The following is a 12,364-nucleotide window of genomic DNA, read 5'->3' on the forward strand; positions in this document are numbered from 1 at the left end:
GTGCCCCGTGCCACCTCATAAGCCACATTTAGAGGGTCTGCAGAACCAGATGTGATTACTGACAGATGCCAGAGGCTTAATGTGCGGCCATCAGGCACCAGGGCTCCTTACAGACCGCCCATCATGTCACATGTCACCAGAACAGAACCTTGGAATGAAAACAAAGAGGAGTAAATTGAGTTTCCATCACATTTGGTGACCTCAGCGCTGGTGACGCGGTCCGTCCAGGAAGAGTTATTATATCTCAGATCCTGGTCTGCTGTGTAACACAGGGAACATCTCCTCTCTGCTCTGTAATTGGGAGATGATAGATAAGATGGTCCAGGGACGGAAAAGATCAAAGCCACAGATCTGGTCTTATCACTGAAAGCGGTATAGCAGTATTATGGAGGATGTATATGGCAGCAATATAGCAGTATCATGTTGGCTGTATGTGGTCCTATCATAATGAATGGCAGTCCTGGGTGGATAATATATGGCAGTGTTATAGGGGTATTATATGGTGGTAGTATGGATGGATACTACATATTGTATGGCAGTATTATTTAGGCACTGGGTGGAAATTATTGGAAGTATCAAATTGCGTTCATACTGAGCAGTGATTTCGTATGGTCGTCGGACTCCTCTCTGTTTATTAGCATAGTGAGCGCAAAGACGAGCGCTGGGGATTTCTTGGCAACGCAAACGGCATTCAGAGCGTCACCGGGAGGAGAGGGTTAGTAGCAAAAGCTTTATTACGGGGTAGAGTGGGTTTTCCTGCATGACTGGTTCCCTTTAATAGATAAGAAGATCACATAATACCACCATACTGTAACCATACAATACTACTGTACTAATACAAATAAAACATACTGTACACAGACAAATATTACCGCCACATAGTGGTACATACCAGTCCTGTACAGGCTTTGCAGATCATATAGGTGACAGTGCGCTGCACTCCACCTGTGTCCGTTCTCTGTTCAGCCCTGACTACCACAACTTGTCTTTGTTTTCCATGCAGATGGCTTTGCTTCTAAGAAACTTTACCTACTCCACACAGTAATATATGTCATAGTAGTAATAGTGCCCCTTCTGTACCTCCACACAGTAATAGCATGTCATAGTAGTAATAGTGCCCCTTCTGTACCTCCACACAGTAATAGCATGTCATAGTAGTAATAGTGCCCCTTCTTTTCCTCCACACAGTAATAGCATGTCATAGTAGTAATAGTGCCCCTTCTGTACCTCCACACAGTAATAGCATGTCATAGTAGTAATAGTGCCCCTTCTTTTCCTCCACACAGTAATAGCATGTCATAGTAGTAATAGTGCCCCTTCTGTACCTCCACACAGTAATAGCATGTCATAGTAGTAATAGTGCCCCTTCTTTTCCTCCACACAGTAATAGCATGTCATAGTAGTAATAGTGCCCCTTCTGTACCTCCACACAGTAATAGCATGTCATAGTAGTAATAGTGCCCCTTCTTTTCCTCCACACAGTAATAGTATGTCATAGTAGTAATAGTGCCCCTTCTTTTCCTCCACATAGTAATAGTATTTCATAGTAGTAAGTGTCCCCATGCCTCCACACTGTAATAGTATGTCATAGTAGTAATAATAATAATAGTAATAGTGCCCCTTCTCTGCCTCCTCACAGTAATAGTGTCATAGTAGTAGTAGCAATAATAGTAATAGTGCCCCTTCTGTGCCTCCTCACAGTAATAGTGTCATAGTAGTAGTAATAATAATAATAATAATAATAATAATAATAATAATAGTAATAGTGCCCCTTCTGTGCCTCCTCACAGTAATAGTGTCATAGTAGTAGTAGTAGTAGTAATAATAATAGTAATAGTGCCCCTTCTGTGCCTCCTCACAGTAATAGTGTCATAGTAGTAATAATAATAATAATAATAATAATAATAGTAATAGTGCCCCTTCTGTGCCTCCTCACAGTAATAGTGTCATAGTAGTAATAATAATAATAATAATAATAGTAATAGTGCCCCTTCTGTGCCTCCTCACAGTAATAGTGTCATAGTAGTAGTAGTAATAATAGTAATAGTGCCCCTTCTGTGCCTCCACACAGTAATAGTGTCTTCCTTTTTTGCCCTCATACAGTAATAGTTCTCTGAATACATGTAAAGTGCCCTCGCACACAGTCAGTGCCTACACGTTACCCGCACAGTCAGCGTTAATGGCGGCCATGTTGGCTATGAAGCAGCTTTCCTAGAAGGAGACATAATTAAGCAACAGCTCATTAGAATCTTCACCATATCGACAAGCTGCCAGCGGAGAGATGATGCAGTGAGCGCCATTGGCCGTGTACTCCGCAGCCTCCGCCGGCCTCTCATCTTACAGCTCGGATACTGATGGCTGAGATACTGTGATCCACTGATATCACCGCAGGGATTTGATACGTTAATTAACTTGGGGTAGAGGAGCTAAGGGGTGAGAATCTAATCCAAGAGCGGCGTGAAGGTGACCGGGACATAACCAATCCGCCATCACCGGGAAACATAGGAGAGCTGGGATGTTCAGCCTTATGAGATACCATCCTCAGCACAAGAAGAGTTAAAGGGATTGTTCACTAAAAAATTTCACATCAACTGGTTCCATAAAGTGCCAAAGATTTACTTATATTAAAAAATCTTCAGTCTTCCAGTACCTATCAGCTGCTGTATGCCCTGCATGAAGTGTTGTATTCTCTCCAGTCTGACACAGTGCTCTCTGCTGCCACCTCTGTCCATGTCAGGAACTGTCCAGAGCAGGAGAGGTTTTCTATGGGGATTTGCTGGTGCTCTGGACAGTTCCTGACATGGACAGAGGTGGCAGCAGAGAGCACTGTGTCAGACTGGAGAGAATACAACACTTCCTGCAGGACATACAGCAGCTGATAAGTAATGGAAGACTGAAGATTTTTTAAATAGAAGTAAATTACAAATCTGTATAACTTTCTGGTACTATATCATTTGGAAAAAAGGATTTTTTCCCGGAGTATCCCTTTAAATTCGGACTGGTTCCAGACTTCACTCTTCCGTCCGGTTCCTGATCTTCCAGCCTAATAACAGCGACCTGTAGATTCGGGTCAGAGAGGCGGCCATGTCATCTGGGATTCCCGTAAGCCACAAAGACGACACTTGTGATTTCTAGAAGAATAATAATTAGAGGATTCCATGTTTGGCGACTCCGTGTGGAGCGGGGGTGAGTACGGGGGCGGGGGTGAGTGCGGGGGCGGGGGTCGCACTAAACACTACTACAAACAATCGCGGTTGCGGAGACATATTTCACTCCAGGCTCCATGACAACCCATCAGTCCCAGCAGGGGATCCATCCGTGTATCATTTCTGTAGGTGCAGGAATACGTCACATTTGTTTGGCCTGTATTTAAAGGGCACGTCCACCCTGGAGACTGTGTGCTGACATATTATACAAGAAGACCATAGGGCATCCAACTACTTCAGCCACCGCAAGTCAAATGCAGAGTGTTCAGGTTCGGATGAATCCAAGCGTGCTGGAGGCGCACTCATCTCTACCCCTAGTACTTGGATTGGTCGGACATTGCAGGGAGTGAGCTGATGGGACTAACAGCCAAAGAACCCAGGAGCAACTGTTCAATATCCCCACAGTGCCCCCACAGGAGAAATGAAGTATTACACTCTTACTATTGAAATCTGAGTAACGGATGGAGCTTCTCTTTCCACTATGGCCAATAGATGAGGGTCCTGAGATAGTAACCTACCTCCCCATGTGTATATAAAGGAGAATCAATGAGAAATCTGGACTGCTATATGCTGCTGACCCAACAGGTGTGGACACTGAGACCTCCAGTGATGGTGGCTTTGGTATCTGGGCCCATCCATCCTCCCTTTGATACAGTGCAGTCGTCCTGTTGGAGGTTGGAGTGTGATGAGGTGATTATTATACAGGTGATGAGATGAAACAGGTGCAGGTTATTCTTACTGAGACACTGACCGCTCCGTGAGCGTCTGGTCGGTCGCTGATCAAATCCTTATTTCATGTGATAAAAAATCAATTATTTATAAATTCTACAATGTGACCATCTGGAATGTTCTATAGATTCTGCCTCTCAAAGGTGAAGTTACCGACCCCCTCTCCATTCTGTGTAGGTGGTCGGCAGTGGATTAGATACACATTTACACAGAAAGATTATCTGCCAAAGATTTGAAGCCAAAGCCAGGAATGGATTTGAAAAGAGGAGAAATCTCAAGCTTTCCTTTATGACCTGATCTCTGTTTATAGTCTGTTTCTGGCTTTGGCTTCAAATCTTTGGCAGATAATCTTTCTGTGTAAATGGACCCTTATCCCCACCCCTATATATACTAGATCCCCTGTGAGTAGCAAAGTCTCTACACTTATGGTACTTTTACACGGAGCGATAATTCGCCCGATCGCACGATTAACGATTTGGAATGAACAATGTTTTTTTCTATAATCATCAGCGTTTAGACGGAAGGATACATCGTACGGAAAAATCGTTATGCGATCGTTTAAGCCTATAGGGGAAATCATCGAAAGAATGTTTACACGGAACGATCTGTGAATTTTTTGTGAACGATCAACGATGATTTGAGAACATGTTGAAAGATCAAAATGAACAATTTCTCGCTCGTCGTTTGATCGTTCGCTGCGTTTACACGTACGATTATTGTTCGAATTCGATCGTTATCGTGCAAAAACGAACGATAAATCGTTCCGTGTAAAAGGACCATTAGGGTCCTGTTACATGGAGCGATTTGTTATGATTAAAGACTAATGGTGCGTTTACACAGACAGATTTATCTGACACATTTTGGAAGCCAAAGCCTGGAATGGATTTGAAAAAAGGAGAAAGCTCAGTCTTTCCTTTATGACCCGTTCCCTGTTTATGGCCTGTTCGCAAACGAGATTGTTTATCGTTAACCTGAAATCGTTCATCAAATTATACACAGAACGATAATCTCTAGTTATGATCGTTACTATGATCGTTCTTGCGATCGTTATTACGATCGTTTATTCCTACTGATCCCAGCGAAACAATGAACAATGTGCAATTACACTGAACAATTAGTAGAAAAAATGCGGAACTTGCGTGAACGAATGTGGAATTACAGCGAACGATTAGCGATAATTTTAGGTTCAGATCTAAATCAGCGATCAACGACATACGAACGATTTTTTGATCGTTGCCTGCAATTACACAGAACGATTATTGTTTAAATTTGAATGATTTAACAATTTTTTGCACAATAATCGTCCCGTGTAATAGGGCCCTTAGTCCCGTCAGGTGTATGGTGGTACTATAGTCAGCCAGGGGGTCACCATATAACAGTCTCTTCCAGATGACTAACAGTCTCTGCTTCGGCACCACTGAGGTCTGTCTCCAGGAGACATCACCACCACCTCTGCGTGCGCTCTCTGACATTCATGGGAGTCCCAGTCTCAGAGTCCTTACACAATCATCCTCCTCATTGTGAACCATGGGGGTCTCAGTACCCCGACCTTCAAGGTCAAAGGAATGACCCTTTAATTCTGAGCACGGGAGAATGGGTCCCCCTATATCACCATATAACTCCATAGAGCTGGGGTAGGAAACCTTAGCTTTGGCTGTCCAGGCATGATGGGAGTTGTAGTTCTGCAACAGCTGGAGGGCTGATAGTTCCCCATCCCTGATATAGAGGGTTATATGGTATCAGACACCTCGTCTGCTCTTATACGGGGAAAGTTGGGTGAAAATCAGTAAGTTAGTAATGTGAGAATACAGATAGAGCCGGGAGGCCAGTGCGGAGCAGCTGTGTGTGCGCTCCATGTATCCGTATATACAGGGATGGAGGAACACACCTCCCCCTGTCACACACCTCTCTGCTGTCACTACCCCCAGCATCCACATCCCGCAGCCTCTCTGCTCGCAGCATGCCCAGGAATAATGTGCAGCTCTGCTAACCGGCAGCTCCAGCCAGACAGCAGCCACCGCCAGCATGGAGTGACAGCCGCAGCCAGGTGAGGGGAGCCCTGCCAGGTACCATGTCTATACGGGGGGCAGCGGCTTATACTGGGGGGGCAAAGTGAGGTACAGGGGGCATTGTGTACTGATGTTATACAAGATGGATAATACAGGGTAACATCTATCTATCTATCTCCTATCTATCTATCTATCTATCTATCTATCTATCTATCTATCTCCTATCTATCTATCTATCTATCTATCTATCTCCTATCTATCTATCTATCTATCTATCTATCTATCTATCTATCTATCTCCTATCTATCTATCTATCTATCTATCTATCTATCTATCTATCTCCTATCTATCTATCTATCTATCTATCTATCTCCTATCTATCTTCTATCTATCTATCTATCTCCTATCTACCTATCTATCTATCTATCTATCTCCTATCTATCTATCTCCTATCTATCTATCTATCTATCTATCTATCTATCTCCTATCTATCTATCTATCTCCTATCTATCTATCTATCTATCTATCTATCTATCTCCTATCTATCTCCTATCTATCTATCTATCTATCTATCTATCTATCTATCTATCTATCTCCTATCTATCTCCTATCTATCTATCTATCTATCTATCTATCTATCTATCTATCTATCTATCTATCTATCTATCTCCTATCTATCTATCTATCTATCTATCTCCTATCTATCTATCTATCTCCTATCTATCTATCTATCTATCTATCTATCTCCTATCTATCTCCTATCTATCTATCTATCTATCTATCTATCTATCTATCTATCTATCTATCTATCTATCTATCTATCTATCTCCTATCTATCTCCTATCTATCTCCTATCTATCTCCTATCTATCTATCTATCTATCTATCTATCTATCTATCTCCTATCTATCTATCTATCTATCTATCTATCTATCTATCTATCTATCTATCTCCTATCTATCTATCTATCTCCTATCTATCTATCTATCTCCTATCTATCTATCTATCTCCTATCTATCTATCTCCTATCTATCTATCTCCTATCTATCTATCTATCTATCTATCTATCTATCTATCATTCTCTGCATGTTTGCATATATATCTATACTATATCTATTCTAATAATAATATTATTATTAAGTATAGTCTTTATATTGTGCAAATAAAATGCAACATAGTAATAAATGTATCAATTCAAACAATAGGAGCTGACACTCTACAAGGAATTATGGGTGATGTAAGAGGGGTGAGGGTCCTGTGTACAAGAGAGCTTGATAAGAGACAGCAGGACCCTCACCCCTCTTACATCACCCATAATTCCTTGTAGAGTGTCAGCTCTTGTACACAGGACCCTCACCCCTCTTACATCACCCATAATTCCTTGTAGAGTGTAAGCTCTTGTGCACAGGACCCTCTTACATCTATCTGTAGTTTACAATCTATATGGAATCAAGGGTGATGTGTGAGGGTCCTGTGCACAAGAGCTTACACTCTATGAGGAGCTCCGCTTGGGTTGTATTATGCACCGGCTATGTATTATTATCCAGGCTGGTGCATACAATGCTGCGGCCCCCGGCCTGTACCTGTGTAAGTGCATGGAGTGCAGGACAGCCGATAAGTGACGGGGTCGGGGTCTTATAAGGGGGGGAGGGGGGCAGTAGGAATAGGAATCTGTTGCCCCATAAACCCCTCATACTGCTGTAATGGCCGCTGGAGAGGTAGAAATGATAGGATTGGAATCAGTGTCTCTGTCTATGACAGATCATGCGCCAGATGCTGATGAAGCACGTACAGAGCCCCCCCCTATCCACAGCTGAGTGGTGGGGGTCCGACTGCTGGGTCCCCACGAATCCACAGATCAGGGACATAAAAATGGATAAAGTGCACCACACGGCCATCACTCCACTGCTGCTCTAAGGGGGCTGCCAAACATTTTCTAGTGTTAATGAGTTTAAAGGGGTATTCCAGCTCTCTGCTGCCACCTCTGTCCATGTCAGGAACTGAGGAACTGAGCACAGAGAGGAGAAAAGGCCGCCTGCACAGCACAACCTGCAATCTTCTCTCGCCAAGATCCCAGATAAGCTCTGACCTTTCCGACCTGCGAATCCAGTGTTTTATGTGCCCAGACAGTCTCCATACTGTACAGATGCTTCTCTGCTCTCCCTTCTCACTCATCCCCCTCAGCCCCTCAGACTTACTTTGCTCCTCTGTAATGTAGACGGCTTTGCCTGATAATGAGCAGATTGGGGGGGGGGGGGGCAGCTTTTTGAGGACAGAAAAGGATTTTTTAGCTAATAAAACCTATTACAGAGTTTCTTAGAATCACTTATACTATTGATTTCTGTAAAAATATTTTGGATGACACTTTCAATCTTTGATCAATTGATCTAAAAAAAGAAACTTTCTCTATTTCTCGAAGTGTGAGGTGAGGATAAGAAGCTACGTCACCACAGGAAGGTTCGTATAATCAATCAGAAAGTTATATAACATGGGGGGGGGGTAACCTTTATCCCACTTATTGTGACATGGACAAGTGCAGGGGCCCCCTGGTTGCTATGGATTTGGCTTTGGGTTAAACCGGGGACTAGAGTCTAAGGATTTCACATTCTTTACCCTTAAAGGAATTGTTCACCAAATTTATTTTTTTTTCAAATCAACTGATGCCCAAAAGTGCCATAGATTTCTAATTTACTTCTATTAAAATCTCCAGTCTTCCAGTACTTATCAGCTGCTGTATGTCCTGCAGGAAGTGGTGTATTCTCTCCAGTCTGACACAGTGCTCTCTGCTGCCACCGCTGTCCATGTCAGGAACTGTCCAGAGCAGCAGCAAATCCCCATAGAAAACCTCTACTGCTCTCCAGACTGGAAAGGATACACCACTTCCTGCAGGGCATACAGCAGCTAAGTACCAGAAGATTGGAGACTTTTTAATGGAAGTAAATTACAAATTTCTGGCACTTTCTGGCACCAGTTGATTTGAAAGAAAATAGTTTTTGGTAAACAACCCCTTTAACCCAGGGCAGGTATAGGGCTATAGGGAATCCCAGATTATTGCCCCAGAAGTGGTATCATTTGGTGGGTCTCGCGTGAGCTTACACTTAGGGTCCTATTGGATGATATACCGATTTTTTTTGCACAATAATCTTTCCATGTAATAGGACCCTCAGTTGTCAGGCAGAAGTTGTCAGGTGACGCACGAGTTGTTGTAGGCGGTGTTAATGATGGTGGACGGGCAGAAGGTCGGGGCAGGTGGCGCACATATCGGGCTTAGTCAGACAGAAAAACCAGGTCAGAGACATCCAGCCAGGAATAGTACACCGCCGCACACATGGAGTAAAAGTGTGGACGTGAGGAAATAACGGACTATTTTTAAGTCCTGGCCTGACAGGTGTGAATCCGGCCTTACTCTCTATGAGATCCTGGGGTCTAGATGATATAATGATCAGGATGCACTATACCACTCTGCCCATCGCTTACTAGGGCTATTCACATGGTGAGAACACAGTATGGCAGTGCTATTACTTGAGCACTTCATTGCGGTATTATGGCCCAGTACACTCAAGGCTATCCTCATCCACTGTCCTGTATACTAACAGCACAGCAAGAGGACAGGGGTGTCAGCTATTAGTAGACTGTTGCACTCTGCTGGACTGCTATATGGCGGTATTATTTAGGAATGATTATTTATGATTTTAAAAGCCTGTTATTTGAGCACTGTATGGCAGGATGATTCAGGCACAGTTACTGTAATCTTATGGCAGCTTGTGAGCACTCTATGAAGGTATCTGACAGCTGTATGGCAGTACATAGAGCACCACTGGCAGTGATTATTGTACACTATTAGAGCACTGTAGAGCAGTATTATTGGAGCACTTGTTTCTGCAGCACTCTATGGCAGGATTCATCAGGCATTGGTGTTTCCATTGTATAGTAGTATTATGAGGCCCTGCTGTGTTATTTTGGTATTGTTACTGTATAGCAGTATATCTCGGGCGCTGTAAGGCTCCATTCAGTACATGTATACGTTCACACACAACTCCAGGACAACAATGCACAGGATTCTTTTCAGTATATATGTATAACTAGTACTGCATATTCTTTTCTCAACAGTTGAATGAGATTATGCCCATAGAAAGTTTCGCCCCTGGACCCTAAAGCCCTGTATATGTACAGTGCGCTATATATTTATATACTCCTATATGTACATAGTGGGCTATATATTTATATATTTCCATGTTCCTATATGTGTACAGTGAGCTATATACATATATATGTTCCTTTAAGTGTATAGTGCACTATATATATTTCCATGTTGTACAGAGTACTATATAGATATATTCCCCCCCCATGTTCCTATATGTGTACAGTGCGCTATATATTTATATACTCCTATATGTGCATAGTGGGCTATATATAATATATATATATATATATATATATATATATATATATATATATATATATATATATAATATGTGTATATTGCGCTATATATGTATATGTTCCTATCCATGTACGATCAATCTCATCGATTACTGTGGCTCTTGTCGGGGAGGACTGGTCGGGATTTCAGTAGTTCGGTTCTCACACGTGTATATAAAATTTCACGGCACATCAGCTCTGGGAGATATGTGAGCGGAGTCTATTCCTGCAGACTCGGCACTTAATGAGAACATATATAAGAGTGGCTGTCACCGGAGATCTAGGCAGTGCAGGCTGCCCGTCATTACTCCTGTACAGTGGGGAATATGGAGACCGCAGGACTGGAGCTTAAACAAGAGACGACATTCTCCAACACCATTTGGTTATTTCCAGGAAAGATGGGACAATCCTTTAAAGGAACAATATCACCTTCTTTTATCTGGTTGTAATTTTATTTCATTTTTCTGTACATTTTGCTTGAGCTGTATTTTACAGCATTTAGTGGTATGCTTTACGGCAAGCCCCATGGACCCAGGCAACAGTGGACACAGTGGCCATTGGGAGGGGGAGGCTGAGCTGTGAGCTTACTTACTGTCTATCTACTGGTGTCACCTATCTGAGAGGATCCCTAGCTCCTGTATACTGAGAGGATCCCTAGCTCCTGTATACTGAGAGGATCCATAGCTCTTGTATACTGACTGTGTCCATAGCTCCCATATACTGAGAGGATCTATAGCTCCCGTATACTGACAGGATCCCTAGCTCCTGTATACTGAGAGGATCCCTAGCTCCTGTATACTGAGAGGATCCTTAGCTCCTGTATACTGAGAGGATCCCTAGCTCCTGTATACTGAGAGGATCCCTAGCTTCCGTATACTGACAGGATCCCTAGCTTCTGTATACTGAGAGGATCCCTAGCTTCTGTATACTGAGAGGATCCCTAGCTCCTGTATACTGACAGTGTCCATAGCTCCTGTATACTGAGAGGATCCCTAGCTCCTGTATACTGACAGTGTCCATAGCTCCCGTATACTGAGAGGATCTATAGCTCCCGTATACTGAGAGGATCCCTAGCTCCTGTATGCTGAGAGGATCCCTAGCTCCTGTATACTCAGAGGATCCCTAGCTCCTGTATACTGAGAGGATCCCTAGCTCTTGTATACTGAGAGGATCCCTAGCTCCTGTATACTGAGAGGATCCCTAGCTCCTGTATACTGGGAGGATCCCTAGCTCCCGTATACTGACAGGATCCCTAGCTCCTGTATACTGAGAGGATCCCTAGCTCCTGTATACTGAGAGGATCCCTAGCTCCCGTATACTGACAGGATCCCTAGCTCCTGTATACTGACAGGATCCCTAGCTCCTGTATACTGAGAGGATCCCTAGCTCCTGTATACTGAGAGGATCCCTAGCTCCTGTATACTGAGAGGATCCCTAGCTCCTGTATACTGAGAGGATCCCTAGCTCCTGTATACTGAGAGGATCCCTAGCTCCTGTATACTGAGAGGATCCCTAGCTTCCGTATACTGACAGGATCCCTAGCTTCCGTATACTGACAGGATCCCTAGCTCCTGTATACTGAGAGGATCCCTAGCTCCTGTATACTGAGAGGATCCCTAGCTCCTGTATACTGAGAGGATCTATAGCTCCCGTATACTGACAGGATCCCTAGCTCCTGTATACTGACAGGATCCCTAGCTCCTGTATACTGACAGGATCCCTTGTTCCTGTATACTGAGAGGATCCCTAGCTCCTGTATACTGAGAGGATCCCTAGCTCCTGTATACTCAGAGGATCCCTAGCTCCTGTATACTGACAGGATCCCTAGCTCCTGTATACTGACAGGATCCCTAGCTCCTGTATACTGACAGGATCCCTAGCTCCTGTATACTGGGAGGATCCCTAGCTCCTGTATACTGACAGGATCCCTAGCTCCTGTATACTGACAGGATCCCTAGCTCCGGTATACTGACAGGATCCCTACCTCCGGTATACTGAC

General features: G+C 43.5%; 1 protein-coding gene across 6 annotated transcripts in view; it reads left to right on the top strand.

Moving 5' to 3' along the window:
* GPR142 (G protein-coupled receptor 142) overlaps positions 1-12,364 on the top strand; it is a 32,971-nt gene that overhangs the window by 4,363 nt on the left and 16,244 nt on the right. For 2 of the 6 annotated variants that reach the window (XM_069953032.1, XM_069953030.1), the window contains exon 1: positions 9,198-9,331. The exons of 1 other annotated variant lie outside the window; for it this stretch is intronic. The gene's annotated coding sequence lies outside the window, so the exon portion shown is untranslated. Of the gene's footprint in view, positions 1-5,921; positions 6,002-9,197; positions 9,437-12,364 lie in introns of those variants that run through there. 3 more of the 6 variants (XM_069953033.1, XM_069953036.1, XM_069953031.1) reach the window with 3 other exon arrangements.

Source organism: Dendropsophus ebraccatus, chromosome 14 (genome assembly GCF_027789765.1).
Source record: "Dendropsophus ebraccatus isolate aDenEbr1 chromosome 14, aDenEbr1.pat, whole genome shotgun sequence".
Taxonomy (NCBI): Eukaryota; Metazoa; Chordata; class Amphibia; order Anura; family Hylidae; genus Dendropsophus; species Dendropsophus ebraccatus.